The sequence below is a fragment of the Lepidochelys olivacea genome (genome assembly GCF_965140295.1).
Source record: "Lepidochelys olivacea isolate rLepOli2 genome assembly, chromosome: 8".
In the NCBI taxonomy this organism is placed as follows: domain Eukaryota; kingdom Metazoa; phylum Chordata; order Testudines; family Cheloniidae; genus Lepidochelys; species Lepidochelys olivacea.
This window is the reverse complement of record NC_140418.1, coordinates 64,736,274-64,761,291: the sequence shown is the minus strand read 5'-3', so window position 1 is coordinate 64,761,291 and position 25,018 is coordinate 64,736,274. Positions and strand designations below refer to the sequence as shown.

Here is a 25,018-nt window from a genome sequence, read left to right as displayed (position 1 = left end):
ATGTCACTGACCCCCAACTAGCTGCACCCAGACCCCCACCCCACCAAGCCTCATGCCCCCAGCCCTCCCTGCTGAAACCCCCACACCCAGACCTCTCTGCTGAGCCCTAACCACCTTCACCTGGAAGCCTCTGCAGAAGCCCACTACCCCCACACCTAGACCCCCTGCCCCTACTGAGCGGCTTGCACCCAGACTGTCCCACACAGAATCCTCTCACCTGGATCCCCCCATACTGAGCCCCTCCACGCTTGGATCCTGCCTGGTTGAGCCTGCCCACCCCACACCTGGTGCACCTAGCACAAAGGGGCAGGGCCCCAGAGTGTTTATGGAGCAAGCCCAGGCCTTGTGCTGTATCAGGGTCAGGTGCAGCCTCACCACTGACTGTGTCCCAGGCAGGCTGCAGGGTGATTTCCCACCTTCATGCAGCCAGTGGCTGTGCTCCCCATTGCCATACTGGAGCTTCTGCATTTATTTATTCACAAATAAAACTCACAGAATTTTAAAATACTGTGCCCAGAATTTTTATTTTTTTGGCACAGAATGCCCTCAGGAGCAGTTCAACTTATACCTATATATGTTGTGGCTAAGAAAACTAAAGTGCTATGTTTCAGTTTACTCTCAGAAAAACAGGGGGGCAGGGGATGTTGTTTTAATCAGAGAATTTTGATTCTTTTTATCACAGAAAACTAGGATCCCTGCTGATGATGGATGATCATGATGTCATAATGAAATTAACTGCCATTGATCAAAGACTGTTAGATTCTCCTGTGGACATCAGTAGGAGCAGATTCACCCTGAGAGACAAGTGACTGTAAGGAAAGAAGAGGAGATGTCAGACTGCAGTACTGAGCAACTGCTCTTCGGCCTCAAGGGCACTCATATGGGTACGTCAAGGTAACATCTTGTCCCCACTTTGACATGTGTAAATGGTCATTAAATAGGTTAGTGAGAAAATATGGACCATGGCTTTACTCTGCTGACAAAACAAAGTTCTATCTCCAACTGAATGAGTGCTGCATCTGAGCACCCTAACCAGTGTACACTTGAGAATAGCATATGAAGAGAACTGTCTGAGGCTTAGTCTACACTACAGAGTTAGGTCGAGGTAAAGCAATTTACATCAACTGAATTATGTCAGTGTCTACACTACAATGCTGCTTCTGCCAAAGTAAGTGGCCTGCTACTCCCACATAATAACTCCACCTCCACAACAGGCGCAGCACTTATGTTGGTGTAGTTAGGGTGACACACTGTCCATGCAGACACTGTGTGACTTAAGAATGACAGCCAACTGCTATTGTGTCAGTGTCAGGGCTGCCTCCAGCTTAAAGCAGCTAAAGCTGTGAAACCCACAAGAATGTCAATTTCACTGCTGATAAGCTCCCTGCTGTGAAATTGAGCCTGGCTCAGGGCTCACAGATGCAACAGAAGGACAGTAGTGTGGACACCAACAGCCAATTGAATTACTGTAGTGGCTGCAGGTCGACTTAAACTAAGTTGACCTAAACTTGTAATGTAGACAAGCCCCGAGACTCACTTCAGATGGGAAAAAAAATAGATACTAGTAGATTGGGTGAAGCAACCAAAAGAAATGGCAAAGACAGCTGCTCCCTTGATTGAAGGTATTTATTCTCCACTTACTGAGCTCCCAATACAGAAGTGATTTTCCATCCTCACCTACTTTTAGATTATCAGATGGCAGCAGCGACCAGGACAGGCTGAGAATTTTTCTTTCACATGTTATGATTACCCATTCCTTTATCACTTTCAAATTAGGCTACTGTAATGTGCTCTGAAAGGGGCTACACCTAAAGATTATTCAGAAATGTAGGCTAGCCCAAAATGCCCACTTGCTAAAGGAGTATCTCATTGGGAAGTATGTTACAACAAGATTCCACAATCCACATCGGTAGTGTATTCTTTTTATGGGTGGAGTTTAAAATGTTGATCTTGTCCTATATAAAGCTCTAAATGGCCCAGGACCTGCCTACCTCAGAAACTGCCTCTCTCCCTGTGGGATATTGCTGGAGTTGTGACTGGCAGAAAGTGCTAAACTGGCAGTCCTACATGTTTTCTCAGAAAGTAGAGCTTCCTTGATAATTATTGTGAGGGGTGTCATCTGCAGAGTCTCTGAAAGAAGCATACAGCATAAGTACTTGGGACGCTCTTTTACGAAGGAATACTCGGGGTGGGAGGGAGTGGCACTAACATACCTTGTTTTTTTCTCTTGCCTGTTCACAAAAATAAAATTTCAATTCCACATGTGCTATGTCAGGACTTTATATATGCATATGGGAAGTGTCTTATTCTAGAAAGTGTTTTCATTGTTTTTAGGCAAAACAAAGGGTTGCTCAGTCACATTTCATGGCCCTTTTATCACCCAATAGCTTACTTACACTTAAAAATTACTAAAGGAGACACGCAGATGACCTCCTATAAACTATAAATTATGGATATCAAAGTTCTACTAAAAGACTATACTAATAGGGTAAACTAGATTAAATATTGGGCTAATCATTTTTTAGGCATTCTGGTACACTGAAAGCAACATTTCAAACTGAAAGCATCCGATGAAGTGAGCTGTAGCTCACAAAAACGTATGCTCAAATAAATGTGTTAGTCTTTAAGGTGCCACAAATTCTCCTTTTCTTATTTCAAACTCAAAATATCCTCTCTAGCAATCTTAGATTAGGACTTTCTTCCTTACGAACACTGTTTGTCAAACCAAAGGACAGTTTTAATATGTTTAGCACCTAGACTGGGCTGGCACAATAATACAGCTCTTTTCAAAAGCAATTCATTTTTAATTTGTAAATTTCTCAGTTTTCAGGCTGAATGTGTAAGGATACCTTTTTTATGTCCATAATGTGCTCTGATTTCAGTCTTTTAGAAATATATGTAAAAGAAACAAAACCTCTCTTATTCTATATTTCTTTCCTGTGACTGGCTCCCACCAGTACAGACTGATCCATAGTCTCTTTTCTACTTGTCAGTTAGGCAGGCAGCAATCAACAAGAGCAGAGTATTTTGGTCTCTTCCAAAGGGTCTGCTTACCCCCATACATTTAGGGCTTGTTTTCACTACCAGGGTAAGTCGATCTAAGTTATGCTACTCCAGTTACGTGAATAACGTAGCTGGAGTCGACGTAGCCTAAGTCAACTTTCCTTACTCTTCTCAAAGATCTGGACTACTGGGGATGACTGGAGAGTGCTCTACCATCGATTTAGCAGGTCTTCACTAGACCTGCTAAAGCAACACCCGCTGCATTGACTGAAGCAGTGCAGATCTCCCCAGTAGTGAAGACAAGCCCTCAGTTAAGATTTTTCAGAGCTGTAACTTTACAGCAAATGAACCTACCAGCCCTCATACAGGCATTGCTAAGGGCAAGCATCTGCACATGTGGGATTATGTCACAGTAAAGAATCACCGGATACCTAATTCACTTCTAAATAAGTTGCCACCAGAGCATACTGAGGGACTGTGAATAATTGCTTGCCTCTTCCAACAAAAGGTACACATACAGGGGAGTCTTTTAAAAGCCCACTGAAGTCAATGGGAATGTTTCCATTGACTTCAAAAGAGCTATTTCAGACTAAGAGAGAAAAAAAAACTCTAGGCACTAGGCCTCCGTTGAGGCAGTAAATTTGAAAAAATTCTATTCAGGCCCCAGTAAGGCCATTGCCTAACAGGATATAAGACACAACTAGGACATGCCAATTAATATAGCCTACACAGGGTCAGAAAGAAACAATACTAAACCACGATCCTCAAAATGCAATGCAGCAACCACAAAGAACCAAAAAAGTAACCTGCATCATTTGCTGAATGTATGCAAACAGCACCAAACAGCCATCTTCCAGAACCAGTTTTAGACCACATTCCATTTTCAATCTAGAATACTGAAGGCAATGAGAAATCTAATCCACTGGGTATAAACCACAGAAGTCTGCTAATCCTCTCAGAAACTCCAAACAGGATAACAGATTTGAGGATTTTCTGAATTCATAAAAAAAAAAAACAATCGCGATAAATCCTTAAGTTTCTTCAATACATTTAGGGAACATCTATCATAGCTTTTTCAACTCAGGGTAGAAAAGACCAGGGCAAGGAAACATCCTGAATGATTATGAAAGCCAAAAAGAAAAGGAGTACTTGTGGCACCTTAAAGACTAACCAATTTATTTGAGCAAAGCTTATGCTCAAATAAATTGGTTAGTCTCTAAGGTGCCACAAGTACTCCTTTTCTTTTTGCGAATACAGACTAAAACAGCTGTTACTCTGAAGCCTGTCATTATGAAAGCCAGTGACTACTTGAAGGAAAAACTGGGCAAGATTTAAAAACTAATTAATCAGAAGAGAACATGATCCAGAGAGAAAAACGAAGAAACTCAGTTTCTGTACACAATGATACAAGATGATGGCAACTAGGAACACCACTTTCAGAACAGTAAGAGAAGGAAAGCAGAGATGTAAGACAAAAAAAGAGAAATGTCTCTGGGAACTTAAATACCAGATTAGGAACAGAAATGGAGACATGGTAAGAGGCAAAGCCAGTCAGCAGCTTTACGGAACCTAAAAACCAAGGGAGAATGATCTCAAGGGCGCTGCAGTAAACTGAAGAGCGAAGACATTCTTTTCAACACCATGCAATATCTAACACTCCAAAATGGGAAAGTTACCAGAATAGGTACTGGAAAAGTCCTGAAGGAATTCAGCAAAGAAACAATTCTAGAAGCAGAAAGAACAAAGTACCACACTCTTTCTAACTTTCTCTTCACAGATTCAGTTTGTTTCCTATCTCTGAAGAGGAATTTGTCCTCTGGAAAGTGCCAAAACTCTATGTTTCTACTAATACCTGCCAGGCTGACAAGTGGAGGAGGGACCATCCACCAGTCCATGTTGATGAAATCAAATCACCTAAGATCTTGTTTCTTGATCTGAGTGGAAAATCAATGGAGAAAAATCTATACACAGCATCTTACTAGAATATGTTCTAAAAAATGTTAGAGAAGAAATTATTAGAACAAGGTGTGAAACTGCACCCCATATTCTTTGCAGTGATATTATGATGATATAATTACAACAATCATAATGTATTTTATGCAAGCCGTATGAGGCATCATTGGAGAAGTTATCATTTCCTGAATATGATTATCCTATCTGTATGCATGTATCATTTTTGTATCTGAAGTTATGAATATTGACTATGTATCTGTATTTCAAATGTAGTTACACCTGGGTAATGCCCACTAGACAAGATGTTTTCCGTCTAGATAGTGGATGGGGAAGGGCCTATTCAGGGCAATGTCCCATTAGGAAAAAACAATAGGCCTTAGGGGAAGCTTCTATTTCACCTGGGGAGCCTTCCTGAGAATGCTACAGACAGCCTATGAGTAATGGCAGCTATAACTCTACAAGGACATGTGATGAGACCACATCTCTATGCTCCATCTTGGAACGTCAGTATTCTTCCACAAGCTAGTCTGGGAATCAAGCTTTGGTAACAAAGTGTTCCCGCCATATGCGAAAGCGATATAAGGCAGGGATTGACATCATCTGGGTTTCTTCACTCCCCACACAAGACGACTCCTGGAAACATCTGAGGAACAAAGACTGACCTGGGGGAAGTGCTGGACCCAGGCTAAAGGGATTTCTAGCCTGTGCATGAAACACCTGGGAATTCCAAGCTGTAAAGCAAGTGCAGCTTGCCCCTTAAGAATCTGCAGCCTGCTTGTATCATCTCTTACGGTGACAATCTGCTATTCATATCTAATCTATTTAATATAGCATACTTAGTTTGTGTGTTTTGTTTATTTGATAGATAAACTGCTTTGAGCTGTGTGCTATCACTTAAAATCTCTCTCTTGTAGTTAATAAACTTGTTTTTACTTTATCTAAACCAGTGAGTTGGAGTGAAGTGCATGGGAATCATAACTCAGGGACAAAAGGCTGTTTTGCATATTCCTCTCCACATTGAGGGAGGGGGTGAATTATGGGCTTACGCTGTACAGTTCTCTGTGCAGCACAAGACGTATAATTTTGGGTTTATACTCTAGAGGGGGTAAAACTTAAGGAGCAGGGAGTAGCCTTCCCATGCAGGGGATGGTCAGAGAAACTGCTTGTAACTGCAGCTGGGTACGCCCCTACCTGTATGTATGCTGGTTTTCGAAAGTACAGGCTGGAGGGATTTGCAGCTTGTCACAGCAGTACAGTGTGAGAGGAAGCCAAGGATGATGGGTCGGGAGGGCTCAGTGGTACCCCAGTTCCAGGTGGCACCCTGAGGGGAACCTGTCACACAAGGAATAAGTAAAATAGGAAAAGCCCACAGAATGACTGCTGTTCTTCACTGGAGAGTACAGTCAAAAATTCTGCCTTCATTCACTGAAACATAGTCAGTCACCAACTATCCCATTTTCTATAGCATATTGTTTTCCTGATTGCAAATCTAGCGTAAAGATTAAAATAAAAACAAGACTTGCATGAGAGTAAGTTTTACATGATATAGATTGCACAAATGAAATAATTTTGGTTAGCTTTCAGATGCCCAATTTTTCATTATAGATTGTATTATCTTTCTCATAATAACTAGTCAACCATTGCTTGGTAGTAAAAGCTGCAGTACTGATAGTTTTAATGTTATTTATACTACTACTGTCAGATGGCACATGCTGTTTTTTCTTGGGGGGCGGAGATGGCGGTTGTAGGGGAGATGTGCGGTAACTTAGATGCTAAGGAAATTAATTAAAAAAAGTTAACAATTTACATAGTATGTAACATAAGGCATAACTGAGTAGGGCTTGAGTTTGCTTAGAAAGACTTGTTTCTAAATGTCTCTACAAAATATACTTAAAGTGCTACACTTTCAAAAATTATTCCTAGTTCTCCCATTCCCAATCAAGTATATCTCAAAAGAAAAAAGGAGTACTTGTGGCACCAGAGACTAACAAATTTATTTGAGCATAAGCTTCCGTGAGCTACAGCTCACTTCATCACTCATGAAAGCGTATGCTCAAATAAACTGGTTAGTCTCTAAGGTGCCACAAGTACTCCTTTTCTTTTTGCGAATACAGACTAACACGGCTGCTACTCTAAACACACAAAGGTGCTTTTACAATATGGTGGAGTGCCAAAGTTATAAGCCACACACACGGAGAAGGAGTGTCTTTTCATAGAAAATACCTAAATAGGAATTTTGTTGTTTTGAAAGCAGTGTTGGAAATATGTCAAATGCCAATGATTCTCTGTAAAAAGGTGTCATTACTAGTAATCTCATCAGTATAAAGTTAACATCAACCATACAGCATTATACTACTGATTTCCATTTTTGAACTTCAAGTGAGGATCTTTAACTGCTGGTGCCAATGGACCAACTTTAGACATCTTCTCAAGGGAATTTATACACTAACCACATGGATATACATAAAAAGCCTTAAAAAGTCCTGATTGAGCATATGTACATGCAAAGGGTTAAGTCACCATATTGCTACTGCACACATCAGGCTACAGGAATGTAAAGTTATGCTGTTCATAATGTGCTGGATGAATCACAGGCAGAACTGAAAATTCTCTTTATAGTAAGGGATTAATGTAGGATGTTTACCTTCATATATATTGTTGTTTGGGCTGGGTTTTTGCCAGTTTCAACTGTAGTTATCATTTGTCAGTTAAGAAACAGCTGAAAAGCAATGATCAACTTAAAATGCCTAAAAGCTTTCACACTCCTCATTTATTTCCATCAAATGGTCCCCCTCTCTAATACCAAATCTAGTATTTAAAAACAGTGTTTTGCTGATTATGATACCTAAACTTTACAATTAGTTTTACACGTTTATATTAACCGTGTTCATAGATAAAGCATTCCTATCTCAAGGACAACCTCTTCAAATGAGAAAATGAAAATACAAGATTATATTCTTTGTTTAGGTATACAAGTATGGAAATATTTCATTTGCATTTGTTTAAGCCACAGAGTTCACATTCAGAAGGCTTTGCCTCAGGGCCCAAATTTAAACCCTGACAAAAGAAATACTCGTATCTTGACCTGAACAAAACTAAAAAACGGTTTTCTGGAACCCAACATTTTTACCATTAAATGCCTTATTCAAGTGTCCTGCCAAGACAGAAAATAGTTCAAAGTGACTTTTTATCATTATCTGTTGGATCTATAACCTGAAGAAGCCACCTGGAGTCTATTATGCAAATACCTACCAACAGAGTTTTTTAAAATGTTAATTATTTTACCCCTAGACAGTAACGGTTCTCAATGTCCATATAGGTTTCAGAGGAGCAGCCGTGTTAGTCTGTATGCGCAAAAAGAAAAGGAGTACTAGTGGCACCTTAGAGACTAACCAATTTGAGCATAAGCTTTCGTGAGCTACAGCTCACTTCATTGGATGCATTCAGTGGAAAATACAGTGAGGAGAATGATATATACACAGAACATGAAACAATGGGTGTTATCATACACACTGTAAGGAGAGTGATCACTTAAGATGACCTATTACCAGCCGGGAGGGGGTGAGGGTAACCTTTTGTAGTGATAATTAAGGTGGGCCATTTCCAGCAGTTGACAGGAACGTCTGAGGAACAGTGGGGGGTGGGAAATAAACATGAGGAAATAGTTTTACTTTGTGTAATGACACATCCACTCCCAGTCTCTATTCAAGCCTAAGTTAATTGTATCCAATTTGCAAATTAATTCCAATTTAGCAATCTCTCATTGGAGTCTGTTTTTGAAGTCTTTTTGTTGTAATACTGCGACCTTTAGGTCTGACATCGAGTGACCAAAGAGATTGAAGTGTTCTCCGACTGGTTTATGAATGTTATAATTCTTGACGTCTGATTTGTGTCCACTTATTCTTTTACGTAGAGACTGTCCAGTTTGACCAATGTACGTGGCAGAGGGGCATTGCTGGCACATGATGGCATATATCACATTGGTAGATGTGCAGGTGAACGAGCCTCTGATAGTGTGATGATGATCACATGCATCCGATGAAGTGAGCTGTAGCTCACAAAAGCTTATGCTCAAATAAATTGGTTAGTCTCTAAGGTGCCACTAGTACTCCTTTTCTTTTTGTGAATGTCCATATAGTCTATCCTGTCTAGTAGCTAACAAGCATGTGCAATATGCTTGCATGCTATAACTCTATGGATTTTTATTTTTAAAAGGGTTATTGGCCTTTCTAAAAAAATTTCCATCCACTTCCCCCAAAAAACCCAAGCACACTGACACACAGTATTTTTTTTTTTTTTAAAAAAGCACCTGGAAAGTTCTATTTTGCAATCTTACCTATTAAATATTTAAACACAATTCAGCTGAAACCACATATTTTAAAAAATTAAATGGTGACAAAGGCCACTACTTTAATAGCCGAATAGATTGAGTTGTTTCAGAAAAGCGAGATTAAAATGTTTTGTCCATTTTACTTTCTTCTACTTTCTAGAACTGCTCTTGATAATGAACACAGTTGAGCAACATCAACCAGAGCAGTGGAAGTAATGTCACTACTCTACACCTTCAGTGTTATATTTACCACGTGAGATTTACCTCACGTAGACAGTACACAGGAAACAGCAGCTTTGTATTTATTTTTAAAGAGTTCCATTAAAAAAAAATATATACTGTCAGAATCTTCCAGGTGTTTTGTAACACAGCAAGGTAAAGTACAATACATATATAATAATTTATCTCAATTCAGATCTCTTATCCAAGATATTTAAAAATACTGTCCTCTCAAGGCAAATATTACCTATGTATTTTAGTGATAGAATTAGCTCTGCAGAGTCTTATATGGCAACATAAAAAAGGTGATTTACTTTATATTTCTCCTTCACACACATCCTGCTATGTACAACCAAATTTAACTAGTGCAGAATCTTACAAATACAAGTATTCAAGTGTCACATCCAATTTCAGCCTAGAGTATGTGTGTCAAAGGTTGTCTACCCTACTATAGTCCTAAAAAACATTTTCTTTAAGTCTACTCTGTTAAATGTTTTTACATGCACTCAAAATCTAGTATTTGTCAACTTCTGAAAATCAGAAGAGTTTCCAGAATGCTCATCACATGCATGAGAAAACAAGAAAGAAAACTGTGAAATATGGATTTTTCCCAATTTGTTTCCCAATTTCCATACCCAATATGCTCAGTTTAAAAATAAAAATTCTAAAACTTCATTGTATATTAACAAATGTTCTTTAATATAATTGATTTTAGAAAATACTGTTTAAGTAATATGAAACCTTTGCTGAGCATGTGGGAAGAGGTACAGAAAGGGTGTGGATTTAATGTGCGAATTATGGGGAGTATGTGAGCAAGGTTCTACAGTACTGATGAGAATCCAGCTTTGCTCCCACTCTATTCTCCCTAGACTTGATCCTGTGAATTTCATCCAACACTATTTCCCCCTACACATATGAACAAATGGAGGAGTACAGATGCTCAAAAGAGATACATTTGGGAGGGAGAAGGGAATAAGATAGCTGTAAATGGTTAACCCTTCAGCATTATGTCTTGTTAAAATTCAAACTATGCAGGTATGTTAAATTACACAGTTTGATTTTTTTTTTTTAAAGTGGCAAGCCAAAAACAGTGTCCAATAAAGCAGGTTAAAGCTGTAACTAATGTAGCAAAAGCTAACCAAATTGTAATTACATAGTTCATTTAAATTAATTTATATTTTTCTGATGTGCCCCATAAAATAATGTTGAGCAGGTAAATATGTATAGTAAAATATTTTAAGAGACTATTACACAGGTATTGCACATAAACTAAATAAAAACTTCAGTTCAGTGGCTGACTGAGATTTTCAGTGCATATCTAAAGGTAAATTTTGTCTAGAAGACTTCAGAAATGACAACTACAGCTGTTTGTATAAAATGATACTTTAAGACAAAAATCACACAATCTTGAAATTCTATTTAACGCCAACACTTTGTTCCTATATACATCAAAGCACTTTGCAAGAAGGGTATCCTCACTACTGCAGTTTACTTAGCAGCTCTTCTACTGTACTTTCAGTTGTTTTTCCAAGTTTAGCTGGATGGATGATACTCATCTGGGTTGTAATTGCCAAGATACATTTCAACAAAATCACTCATTCACCTTTACACCACTAGAATTCAGGATTTCCTGATGCTTAACAGGGGTGCATTTTACATTAGTGGCAAGAAAACCTGACTGAAAAAATAACTTTCCAACTAATCGGAATAGCAGCAAAGATCATATAAAGTATTTTTTCAGTAATTTATTATAAAGCACCTCTTCTTTTGACTAACCTAGATTATTAAAATTAAGGGTTTGCCTACACAGGGGTTTTTTAATGGATCAAACTGAGTTAAGTCTGTTTAAACACACACACACTTAGACGTGCATACTGTCAAGTCAATCAATCATTCTATAAAATTACATGTTCAGATAATAGTTTATAACAGGATTAGAACTGATGACGAAATAGAGTGACATTCTTCAAGTATTTATAATAGCCAAGCAATTATTGTTATTCCATTAAATATGAAGGAGGAGACTGTAGCTGGCCATGCTCAGGGTTCGAGTAAGTGGAAGAATGGGACACAAGGTTCTCCTGTCACTGTAGTTAATCCACCTCCCCAAGAGGTGGTAGCTAGGTCAACAGAAGAATTCCTCTGTCGATCTAGCACTTTCTACACCAGGGGTCAGGTCAGCGTAACTAAGTCTCCCAGTGGTGTGGATTTTTCACACCCCTGAGAGACGCAACTATGTCGATGTACGTTTCCAGCACAGATTAACCCTGAGTGTGCAACAGACCAAATTATCCAGGTCAGCTGGACATCCAGCTGCACAGGGACTAAAACAGGCAGGGAGAACTAAGAGATGAACAAAGTACAGAGCAGTTCAAGACGAGAAAAGCACGGGTTAAGAACTCAACACCTTGCATAGACTTCAGTTTCCAGACCTGGATCTGGCCTTCTCGCTTTTGCACAGGGCCACATAGTCCATCTAAGTTACTCCAGTGTGCAAGCTCAGAAAACTGAAAATAGCCTGCTAGAGGGTTCTTTCATCTTTCCAATTTGTCCTGCTAGGAATAGGATAGTTCCCTTCAACCAGACCATTGTTTTCAGTGTACACACAGTAAGAAGAGGATAAACTTTGGGACATACCTAATCAATTTAGTTTAGCTTTGTAACTTAACTGTCAGCCAGAAAAGAAGTGCTACTGGCCCTTTACATTTCTTCCCTGGTTGACTAACATCTGTCAATGAGGGGAGGAAAGTCACTACACCTCTATCTCTCAATACTGTTTCCAAAGCCATATTACCATATGTGGCAGAAGTACGCATGACTGAGCAGTTGTTTAAAAGAAAGTAGCAACCCTTCTTCAAAATAACGTGCATTCAAGACAGCATCACTTTAACGCAAGAGGGCTTGCAAAGCCCAAGCAGGCCAACAGCTGGTATACAAATTTGGGCTGGATAGCTGAATTAAACCGATTAAGTCTCCAGACAATCCATATCTGAAAAAGTCTTCTCTACTTATTGATCTGATAACGTTATCTCATTTAAAGACATTTTTCTATCATGCTTAGTTTTCACTAAGTAACCAAGGTTGATATTATCCCTGTCCTCCCTCCCCCCTTCTTCTTGCTAACATTTTATTACCCTCTTGTTGAGTGATCTCTGAAATCAGTTTGCAAGTTGCTCTGGGCAAGGCTCACATCTGTATCTGTTTTAGGACATATTTAGAACACCTGTGTTGTTAAAAATAATAAATAAAAATAAGATTATTTACTCCAATAGCATTAGAAAACAGTTTTCAAAACAAAACCACATACGTTGCATGAAAAGCCTACTCAAGGTGGCTTCTGGGACCTATATAGAATCAACCAAATAATTAACATTACATTTAATGATTTGCACTTTTCCCATTTTTGTCCACAAGCATATCGCATTATTTTACTTTGAGTTATTTGAATTGGTCTGCTGCTATTTACAATTCAGATTTCAAACTTCTATTAAAAAAAAATTGCAATGTAACTTAAGAGCACAAATTTCAAGTTGTACAGTCCACTGTAAAATTTGCACTTTGTTGCTGTTTAGTTATGCAACTCATCCAAGGATCAGAAACAGTACTATTTAACAAGTGTGTTGGTTAGTTACTGAAGTCATTTATTGTTGTCATTCCCTGAATGGACGAGTTAGCTGATCAACAAAGCAAACTACAAGTATCTTGGTACCACACTGACCTCCAACCCAGCCAACATACTAGAGACTGCCATTTCCCCTCCAACTCCCACAGCCTCAGAAGCGAGGGGTGGTGGAGGGAGAGGAGGCAGCGGGGAAGGGAGGATTTGTCTGAGCCAGCAGGGGAAAGACAACCTCTTGGTCCTTTTTTAAAGAGTACACCCCTCCGCCCTCTTTGTGGGCATTCAGCCTCCTTGTGGCCCTGAAAAGGAGAGCACTGCAGTGCATGGTGGTACACAAGGGTTTGGCAAGTCTACTGGTTCCCACGCATTTAATTAGAGGGTTTATAAGCCCTCTCCCCCAGCCCCGTGGGCCGTTCTGCTACATATTCACCTGCAAACTGAACACACCACGCACATGTTTATTCATTTCATTAAGAACTGGAAATCTCAGGCAAACTATTATACTAAACTCTGTCATTCACCCAACAAACTGAGAAACCCTTTTACTATACAGAAAATACAAAGTAGCTAATAAGGCCAAATTGAAAGTTTTGCTTCCTATTAGCCAAAAATTAGTGACATTTTCAAAAATGAAAATGTTTCATTATTTGCTCCCTTATAAATCTTGAACGAACTTCTAGTCCTGAGGAGTCTGTCAACATAAGGCTGATACACAAAAACTGAACACTTGGCACATCAAATTTCATAGAGCTTGAGTTGGCCGAGCACAATTTTTGTGTTTGAGGAATAAGGCTTCAAATGGCCGCTACCACATTTTTTCTGGTGGTGGTTTTAGGCCATTAGGCCAACACAGGAGCTACATGCAGATGAAGGCAAATGTTTCTCAAACAGTGACTATCAGTCCAGCACACTACAACAGTTGCCCACCAGTGGACAGAGCAATTTCCAGCCAAGATACTCACCCAACTCCCCACTGTTCAGACTAGGGTGATCAGATCAGTTACCCAGCAAAAAGTACTGTCACTTTCCAGTCACAACGCTGGATCTTTCTCCCTTAGCTATTTGGTGGCCTGCAACTGAAAATTCAGCCAGCCCACTCATGACTTCTCCTCTCCAGCTCATCAGTAAGACAAGTCAGGTTCTTTTATTTACTTCCCTGTGACCTGCATAGTTTCTATTGTATCTTTTTATTTGGGTCTCACACTCAAGTTTAGACAAACGTCCTTCAAGTATGTCCTGTTTATTCTTCAAAGAAGTACTCCTCGATGGTTATACATGTACTGACTTGCCTAGTCGAGTGTTGGCTTATGAATATTTACAGGCATTAAAAATGGTAACTATTTTAAAAAGGTGTTCCAATCCAATCGATACACGCACCTATTCTGAATACATGCATAACAGAAACTTGTACCATTTCTTCAGAGAGCTTTATAATAAGGAGAGTCATGGGGATCTCACTTAAAAAAAAAAAAAAAACAACCCACAAACCCTTGTCCCTGCAATTCTTGAGAGCCCCACTGGCATAAAAAATTCTGTGCATTTGCTAAGGAGCGGGACATTTTCCCGCATTTCCATTATACCTTCTCTTCAGTTCCTCAGAGGTCTAAAGAGGAACAGACACTCCAGCTTGCCATATTCAGTAGAGCCACTGGGTGAAAGAAACAAAGGACAAATTAAGCTTGATTCAGGTTTTAAATATGTACAATAAAATAAGTTACTCAAGCCTAGACTAAATCAAGGGGGTAGGTCGATCTGAAGTTACATATTTTACACTAATTAAGTTATGTAACTTAATTCAACATAGCTTAGACAACTTACAGCAGTGTCCATACCATGCTATGTTGTCAGGAGACCCTCTCCCATTGACATAGCTTCCACCTCTCAGAGTCATGTAGTACTGAAGTCGACAGGAGTGTGCTCTCCCATTGACTTATCGCATCTGCACCAGACCCGCTAAATTGATGCCCACTGCATCGATTGCAGCAGCACCAATTAAGCCAGTAGTGAAGACAAGCCCTCAAAAAGAGATGCATACATTTTACTCAATCAACTAGATTTTACAAATGAGTTAAGAGGAGGCAAATGATAATTCAAAAGGCAGGAACTACCCTTAGACATACCATATTATTGTTCGATACACAAAAGCCAACCTCTAATTTTAAAATTTGGTGACACTACACTAACGAATTGAAACATCTAATTACAACTCTATAGCATAATCTTGACTGCTAGGATCTTTTCCAGATACACTGACCAGAGCATATATATAGAAAAGAGACTCCAAAGAAACAAGTCCCACAAAATTTGTCTATGTTATGTGAAAACAATGTACTTTAACCTATGCTTTCACCCATTCCTGCAGCTTACCACCTCAAACCTTATGCCTTTTTCTAAATGGGGTGCACACTCACAATCTTGCCATCAATAAATAAAGCACATAGCAAAAACAAAACAAAAAAAAAACAAAAAGAACAAATTCTTCCTTGGGAGATGAAAGGAAGAAGAAAAAGGAACCACAGGTGACAACTGCTAGATCTTTTAGTGAATTTCTGGAAGATGTTCAGATCCCACAGCAAAATCTGCAGACTGGGAATCTGAACACAACAGAATCCAATGCATTTTTCTACTACTACTTTTTTTTTCCCCTCTCATTTCTGTATGAATTTCAACTTTCTATTATAACTATCCACTGCGGTCATTTGTACAGGAACCAATAAAACAAAGTATTTAAAAGAAAAATAACCCTCGTGTTCCTCATTAATGCCAGATATTTTATGAGGAATAAACTATTTTGGAAAAACTGGGAACTAAATAAAGTTCTAAAACTCATTACTTGAGCTTAAAAACAGGTTTATCTTTTTTCCTAACAAGAATCAAAATTTTCTGAAGCGTCCAACTGAAACATCTGCCAAACACCAAAAAAGATGCAAGAGCAAATATCCCTCAGGGAAAGAAATTTAGATCTTATCACTAGCATCTCAATGACAGTCAAATGTATGCACCTTAGACCATGAACAGGATACAAATATAAATTAATCCAATGGATCTAAAGTAAATCAAATTATTAAATTATAAGACTTGGATCATTTTTTTTTAACTACAAATAAGGTCAACACATTTAAGTGCAAGCTCCTGAATGTCAAATAAAGTTAACAGTCAGTGAACTGCCTCCTACGTTCAATAACAAGCAAAAGCTGCTGGTCTAACAAAATTAATTCAGTTCCTTAGCATAGCAACAGAGGTTATCGTAGTATTATCTTTTGAATTATAAACATATTGTTACTTTCCCTTACATAACTCCATGGAAAAGTGTACTGTTTAAACAGTACTAGATAATGGCACTTAAAATGATTAACTTTTTAACTACAAAATCATGATTATAATACTGGAATCACAGTTGTCTCACATTTAACATGCATCAAAGAAAGCTTATCTTCACTAGAGAAATAATTTGTCTAACCACAGATCTCTCTCTCATGATTCTAAAACATCCTGTAATCCAAACAAAAGAAGTCCTTCAACAGTATCTTAGCTGTGTTATGACTCATATTGACTATCTTTACACTTACCCCTAAAGTTAAGCTCAACTGAGCCGGAATCATGTCAGCTGAATCATTCTGCTGCCCATATGTGGTCAGTGTCATGTTACAACGGAAGTGGCAAATCAGTCCTCCAAAGGCTGCCCACAATGCCCCAGGGACTGCAAGAGTGGCCTCTTTGGCCATCTAATTTCCACTGGCCTAGGGTCAACCCGTCCAGAAGCAACTTACTTGTATACACTTCCCAGCACACATACGTAGCCTGTGACTACATGCTGCTTCCGCAGCAACCAACTTCTTTTGGCAACTGATCCATAAAGTTATTACTGATCCATATATTTCCAGATCATTGATCTATATTAGATAATTCCATACTCAAGAAACAGTTTCTAAATAGCTGTAGGTCCACCATTGGGGATAAACTGCAAATAATCACAGGATTTTCCCTGGGGGGACTACAGAAGTTATAATAGTTTCTTCCCACACTTGGCTGAATCACCGCAAGATCCCTGAAAGCTCTGCAAAATCATCCATAATGCACAGCTGCTTGAAGCAGTATCAAACTCTGGAATACATACTCACAAAGCACGCCTGAGTATAGCACGAGCATAGATGCAGGATGTCACAGGAACTCCACTAAGGGCAGTCTACACAGACAGCAGCATAGCTGTATCAATGCAGCTGCACCGCTGCAACATCTCTAGTGAAAACGCTCTATGCCGATGGAAGAGAGCTCTCCCATCGGCATAATAAAACCACCTCCAGCAATGGCAGAAGCTATGTTAGCAGGAGAGCGTATGTCAGTGGAAGACCTTATGTTGGTGTAACTTATGCCATTCAGGACAGAGGCGTGGTTATTCACAACCCGGAGCGACATAAATTATGTTGACGTAGGCCATGTCTATGCTACAGCCTAAGGTTGTATGCCACCTGAGGGCACACGGTCTCACTAGCTAAAAGTGAAATAACTGCATTGAGTTAAGTACAACAAACACAATTCTAGTTCGATAAGCCCCCAGAAAGCTAGAGATACAGAAAAGAGCAGAACAGCCCATCTACAGCTACTGCCTCATATAGGAAAAACTCAGCAGTTACACCACACAATACCACAAGATTCACTTTTCTGAGCCAAGTGCTCTGAACAATAGTTTGAGCTCCCTAACTTTTGTATTTGAAAACATTAGTCAAAGTAGTTACGCATCATCCCTTCATTTAATTTCTTACAGATTGTTGTATGCTTCTACGTATGCCTCACTCTTAAAGGTGATCTACTTTTTAAAAAGGACCTGTTTTTGCTTTCCTGAAATCATTTCTTTGGTAGCAATGGGGTTCTAGCTGTGTAGATCTCATCGGGCCTAGGAAGACACTTTGATGACTGGGAAACCTAGTGAAGTAACAAAATCATAAGAATGAAAACTGAACAATCGAGAGGGGGAAAGGATTTTTAGTCAGACCTGCTTATTTTTGTATTGGCAATTTGGCTTCAATGACCATCCAAATTGTTGATTAAAGGAGATCTGTGATAAAGATTCAACACCTCTACCCCTTCAGCTAAGTTGTAAGATCTCGTAAAAAACGTACTCCAAGCGCCAACAAAAGATCCTTCAAGCAAACCAGTGAAAACCTAAACTTTTATTTTAGACATATTGGGAATGTAAAAACTAAATACATAAAAAAAGGGGGGGGGGGAAATCAGGCCTCTTTTATATATCAAAGAAAAAAACAAGCATTTTTTTAAATGCTTTGCAGGTCAAAACTGAGATTCTTCCTTTTTTAAGGATAACATATCAAGGAGGTGGAGAAACTATTGAATTTCTTCATCTATATTCTAGTCTTATTGCTTTCTACTCTTTTTCCATTTCTAATGCAGCAGAAGTGAGTACAATATTTCAAATATGGATACTTCAGTCCTTCTTACACTGCAATAATATTGAATTGCATTCTAGGTAGTCTCAAGCAAAATCAATATTTGAATGGAGTTATTTGTCTTGATTTACAGATCTCGGAATCACAATAGTTATTTTACTCCTATGCACTGTCCTAAGTGTTATATACCCTTCTATACTGTAACACTATCTAGTGTTAGTTGCACAAAGCCAGTTGACACTGAGTCAACAAAGCTTGTGAATGTATGGGTTAATGTGCCATTCACTGTAAATTCTACATCTCGGAGCTTATCAAATAAATAATTATTTATTGCAAACCCTATTCAAATACATTTCTTATATAAAGAAAAGTTATCTAAAACCAATTTTTATCTTGCTTGAACAGTAGTACCATCATTAACGTGTTAGAAAATAGCTATCACCTCAAGAAGTGAACTCAGCACTCAACTGGCATGAGAAGTGAAAAGACTTTCAGTCTATGCAGAGGAAATAAGTGTTGGACTGATTTAAGAAACTGATTAATGGGCACTAATTTGAATGTTTTTTTTTTCCTTTCTCCAAAGCACCACAAATAAATTTGAAGTAAAAAAAAGTTTCTACTGCAACTCTGTGGAGCTCCAAAGCTTGTCTCTTTCACTTCTGAAGAAGAGCTCTATGGAGGGCCAAAGCTTGTCTCTTTCACTAACAGAAGTTGATCCAATAAAAGATATTACCTCAGGCACCTTTTGTCTCTCATATCCAGGGACCAACACAACTACACCACCCCTGCAAATGTAAATGATCAGAGATTCAGCATTTTAAGAATTTTAGAACCTAAGATCAGTATTATAGTCCTGGGCCCTTGTTTTTCTATTGGGCCCTTGTTTTTCTTTTAAAATTTAGTTCTACAATTTGAATTCTTCCCATATAATTAAACTTGATGAAAATTACATTTATTGCAACAAAACACAAAACAACGACTCATATCTCACATATTCAAAATTACTTTGGTTTAACAGGATAGTAGATATGGTCAAAATATAAGAGATTATTCTACTATGCTTTATGAAGTAGCATTGACAAGTATAAATGGGGAAAACTTCAACACAAGCTAGAGGTACTGGCAAAATCCATAGTTAGATACAACATACTATAAGTTTCAACATTAATACTAAAACAATAGGTACCTCATATCACCATGAGGATGACCCTACACAACTAACTTTTCAGTGGGACTACTCATGTGGGTAATGTTACTTACAGAATTGAGCCTATATTGACCAAAAAACTTCCTAGCACTATTTGAGCTCCAGCCCACCTGCAAGACTGGAACATCCATTCAATATTAAAAAAAAACACCAGATATGCCATAAAAAGTATCACAACAAAGAAAAACGAAAATATATCATTTTTGAAAGGAAAGAAGTTTCCGTTTTAATTTTAACTTTAAGAATGACATGAAAAGGTGAGATTAAGAGAGAAAGGAGGATGAGAATAACCTACAAAAGCCCTGTAAAGATATGCATGTGTAAAAAGCGTTTGCATGTTCAGAGCCAAAGAATGACTAAAACACAAGATGTAAAATGAGGTGGAACAGACCCCATCAACAGGATTACCTTAAAAAAAAACAACAACAACAAAAAAAACCTATACCACATTTTCTCCGGCTGAGGGACAGAACTCCCCCACCATCCGCAGCAAAAGAGAAAGGTATTCAAACAAGTCCTACCATGAATAAGCTAGCCTCGAAAGATAGTTTTAGCCCCAACTTAAGCAATGAAATTCCTTGACGTTAAAGCTTTTGGAGGCCTGAGCCGCCTCTGTTCCCTACGGACTGTTTTCTGCAACCCTCTCAGCCAAAGACCGAGCAAATCCGCCTTTTAGAACCTGTAGCTCCAGGAAAAGAGACCCCTTAAAATGACGCCCAGTCCGAAGCGCAGCGACCCTACATACAAACAGCCCCCACCAGAACGAGCACCGGCCTGGGCTGCCGCCTCCACGCTGCTGCTGCTGCTGCTAAGGGCACGGGGCAGGTGTTGCCGAGCATGGGACAGGGGCTCCAGAGCCCCACGGCCCAGACCGGGAAGGAGACCAGGTCTCAGCGACCCCCCGGCACTAAGCACGTGCCGATGCAACCGCCGCCGCCGCCGCCGCCCCCTCCTCAGAGTTTCACTCTGCACAGGAGTCAGGCTTAGGACACACGCACGCACACGCTCTCCCCACCCCCGGCCGGAGCGGCAGCAGCTGCAGCCAATGGGGACCTGACCACTAGTGATGGTGGCCAATGGGGCCCGGCGGGAGGTGGAATCGTCCTCGCGCCGCGGCTGCCCTGTGTGAGGTAGCTGCCTGCAAGGAAGGGAGATTCTTGGTTGCGGCCGCAGCTGCCGACAGGGGCGGTCTGGGCTCCGCACCCCAAGCTCCCGGCGCCGCGGCCCCTTCCTTCCCCCATGCCTCACCAGACAGTTTTCGGTCTCCCGCCTCCTCCGCGCGCCGGGGCTCCGGAGCCGGCCTCGCTGCCTCCGCGGAGAGATCCTGCCGAGTCAGGGTCAGGCCGGGCCGCGCCGGAGGGACGCTCGCTGCGGGGCTCCCCGTGCGCGAACCGAGCGGCCGCGACGGTAGCAGCCCAGCCTCCTGCTGCTGCTGCCAGGACTGTAAACATCCCGGCATCCCCGACGGGAGAGAGGCGGGGCCGGCTCCGGGCTCCTCCTCAGCGCGGGCCCCCACCCGTCCTCCTTGCGCTGAGCGGCCCGGGCGCGTCGTGTGCTCGGACAGCGGGGTGTGCCGCCAGGAGGCCAAGCTCGCCCTGGGGAGGTAGCTGCGCCGCGCGCATCGGAGCTGCTCTATCCCCGCAACTGCTGTTGCGGCAGGAGTTTGGTCTGGCTCGCAGAGCCCTGCAGCGCCCAGCGCGTGCCTCCAGGCTAGGATGGGAGGGGGGGGTTCTGGACTGGGGAGCGCCTGGTGCTGTGGCCAAGCCGCTGTCTGTCAGAAACAACGTGCCTGGGTGCTGCGCTGCTTTGGAAGGGGCAAGAGACTGGCTGTTACGCTGTGAAGAACCTAAGGCAAACCTGCAGCCATGTTTTTGAATCCAGATCAGATGTTGGGTGCTGCGGCAATTCCAGTTCCGGTTGTGTTAGCAAACTCTGCTGCAGGGCTTTAGCAATTCGTAACAGCCTAGCTCGTCCTTGGAATTGCAATGCGCTTAAAAATGAACTGGTCCAGGACCAGCTCCTAAAAAGAAGTGGAGAGTTCATCCATGCACAAGCAAATGTATTCTCAACCAGCTACCTTCTTCCTTTATGCAGTGGAGTTTGCGACCAGAGATTGTAAACTCTCTCAGGCTGGAACTTATTTTTTATGTGGTGGTACATTGCCTACCACAGAAGTATCCTAACTCGTGCCAAGAACTCCTAGGCACTACAAAATATACAGCAGCTCCCCTGACAGGATTGAAAGGGGCTCAGCAGTTTGAGCTCTTATTGAAGTAAATCAGAGCAATAAGAGCCCAGGATTTCTGAAAAGCAAACAATGGGTCCCTAGAGAGAACCTTTTATTAGATCAGCCATCTACCTGACTTTGTCCCTGTTTAGTGTAGGAAAAGGAGGTATGTTTAGCAAACATGTCAGCTAGCACATGATATTTAACATGTTTTTAAACACAACTAAGCACCTAGGTTAGACAGTGGTGTTTACAAATGTTAGCTGGTCATAGTTCCCTTGAGGACTAACCATAATCCATTAGAGAAAAATGAAAGCCTCCTACCAACCAGCAAACAGAATATTCCTGGCTTTCTAATGGCATGTTTCCTGTTTCTAGCTGTTCTCTCCTAGTGGGAGAGAACTGAAGTTAAACCTTTGTTTAGGAATTAAAAATAAGAACAGCTTCCCTAAAAAGTACAGAAGAGAGAGTAGGCTCTTCTCTTTCTGGAGAGATGGAGAAGCTCTCCCTCGAGATCCTGATCCTCTCTGAATGCTGAAATGAGGACTCAAGAGGCACAAAACACTGGAGTGGAAGCAATAGGAGGAGATGGTGCTAGTCTAAAGAGTTTGAGGTTCTCAGTGGGTATGTCTACAATTCAATTAAAAACATGCCAGCTAACTTGGGCTTAGGGACTGTTTAATTGTGTAGATGTTTAGCTTAAGTCCTACAAGCCCGAGTCAGCTGGGCCAGCCGCAGGTGTCTAACTGCAGTGTAGACGTACCCAGTGTTCTCCCCCAGTAGATGAAGCAGCAGCAGCACCTGACAGGGAAAGAAGAGAGAGTTATATGTGGGAATTTTCTGTCTCCCTCCCTTCCAGAAGAAGAATTAGGGACTATATCATCCTTAAAAATCACTTCTTAATCTAAAATTCAAGAAATGGCATGAGGGTGCAATCCACAAAGGTGCTTAGGTGCCTGAGTCCCATTTTTAGGAACCACTGTGATTCACAAAGCTCCCACTCAGCTGCCATCTAACCCTGTAGGTGATTATACTCACAGGGCACCTAAGTTTTTGTCTCTAGGCATGTGCATTGCTACCTCACTGTAGGTGTCCAGGCACTTATCTCCTGCCTAAGCCTCAGCAAATCACAAACCAACAAAGTCTGCTGCCTGAGTCACATAGATTTTTATGTCCAGAAAGGGCATTCATGGTCACCTAGTCTGACCTCCTGCACATTGCAGGCCACAGAACCTCATCCACTCACTTCTGTAGTAGGCTGAGTTATTGAAATCTTTAAATCTTGATTTAAAAATTGCAAATTACAGAGAATCCACTGTTTACTGTAATTCAAACCAGCAAGGAATCCATGCCCCGCACTGCAGAGGAAGGCAAAACAAACCTCAAGATTGCTTCCAGTCTGAGCTGGAAGAAGATGGTAGTCAGTTAGACCCTGAGCATGTGGAGGAGACCCACCAGCCAACCAGATACCTGGGAAAGTATTGCAGGGACCTGATCAGAAGCAGTCTATAATAGCTCACACAAAATAGCTATGAAGTTGGGGAAGAAGGACCTCCTTTATAATTGTTTGCCTAGTGTGAGCTCACAGGATGTGAGAGACTCCTAGTTCACGTCCCCTCTCCTGAACTGTAGAAGGGATTTGAACAGGGGTTGGCCACATTTCAAAGGAGTGTCCTAACCACTAAGCTATGCAGTCATTCTAACTTTCACTGGCCAAATATTTAATTATTAAAGTATTTAATCTGGAACAAATTCATTAGGCAAGCTTGAGGAAGCCCTAAACCAGCATATTACATAGCCCAGTGGCTAGGTTATGCACCTGAAAGGTAGCAGGTGCCTCTTCAAATCCCTTCAGAAAGGGGGTGGGGGACTTAAAGTTCTTGGCTGAGTACCCTATCACTTGGCTAAAAGTTATGAGGGAGGTCCACACACACATCCACCAGTTTTGTGTGAACTTGCTAGAGGGGCTGATCCAATAGGCAGCCTTTCAGTAGGATTTGTTATACCATCAACCTTTGTGTAGATGCAAACCAAATTGGCGAGCACTCCTATTTTGACACTACTGATACTTTAGTTTGACAACATCCTGTATAATTTTGGTGAAGTTCCTGTTTTGTAGAAAGCAAAGTAGTGTTTCTCTAGTGGGCTGTTTAAAAAAAAAAAAAAGAACCACTTAAAGTTTTTGATAGGTTTGGAATGTTAAAAGTAGTCTTGGCTGTGATGGATTAGCAGCAGAGTGAAGAGGACTTAGTCAAAGGTGCATGATAAATGTTATATATCAGCACCAGTTCTGCATTTGTGTACGTAAACACAAATATACACAGTATATATACTTTACACTCATTGTATTTGTAGAGTTGGTAACTGTTCCAGTGATATTTCCCGTTTTAAGTATGAAGAATATGGCTCAAACTAGTAGAGTCTGCCAACGGAGAATGAACTTCAAGTGAGCCTATTGTATATGCAAATAAATATAGACTATTCTGGTGACCCACAAAAAAATCCAGAGGGTTTCAGCTATATTGTTTGTCTATCAACTGGACAATGACCTGAATGGTCTTTCTTGATAATTACTCATTACCTCCAGTAGAAGAGCTGACAGCAGAACTTGATGGTCAGTTATATTCGCGAAACCTTAGGTGCATCTTCAGATACTTCAGGTTTCCTTCTGCCCATTCCACTGTTTCTTGTTCTTGCCTCTTAGACATAAGTGCCCACAGGATTGCCTGGCCTTAGATTATCCTTACATGTTTATGTTCTAGTGCTTTAAAGGGGAAGTCCAAGGGGTGCGTGTGTGTGGATTTTTTCCATTTTGTCAATGATATATGAATACTCATTTTTTCCCCAACAATAAAGGGTGTGGAAAGGGTAATTTAGGGTTTGTCTTAAAGTGACACTGCAAGTTAAGTGCAGGTGAACTGTGAAGAGAAGGGATTTTTTAATTAGACTGTTTAAGGCCCCAATACTGCAAAATACGTGTGCTTAAATTTACCCAAGTGACTAGTCTCATTGACTTGAATAGAACTATTCACAGTGAGTAAAGTTAAACATCTGT

At 40.6% G+C, this 25,018-nt stretch overlaps 1 protein-coding gene across 6 annotated transcripts in view; it reads right to left on the bottom strand.

Annotated features, from left to right (window-relative positions):
• The window catches only part of NEK7 (NIMA related kinase 7), a 131,592-nt gene extending 110,149 nt beyond the window's left edge, over positions 1 to 21,443 (bottom strand). For 2 of the 6 annotated variants that reach the window (XM_084638029.1, XM_084638028.1), the window contains exon 1: positions 20,495 to 20,716. The gene's annotated coding sequence lies outside the window, so the exon portion shown is untranslated. Of the gene's footprint in view, positions 1 to 20,494; positions 20,717 to 20,984 lie in introns of those variants that run through there. The other 4 variants (XM_084638031.1, XM_084638032.1, XM_084638027.1 and 1 more) reach the window with 4 other exon arrangements.
• Between the last annotated feature and the right edge of the window lie 3,575 nt (positions 21,444 to 25,018).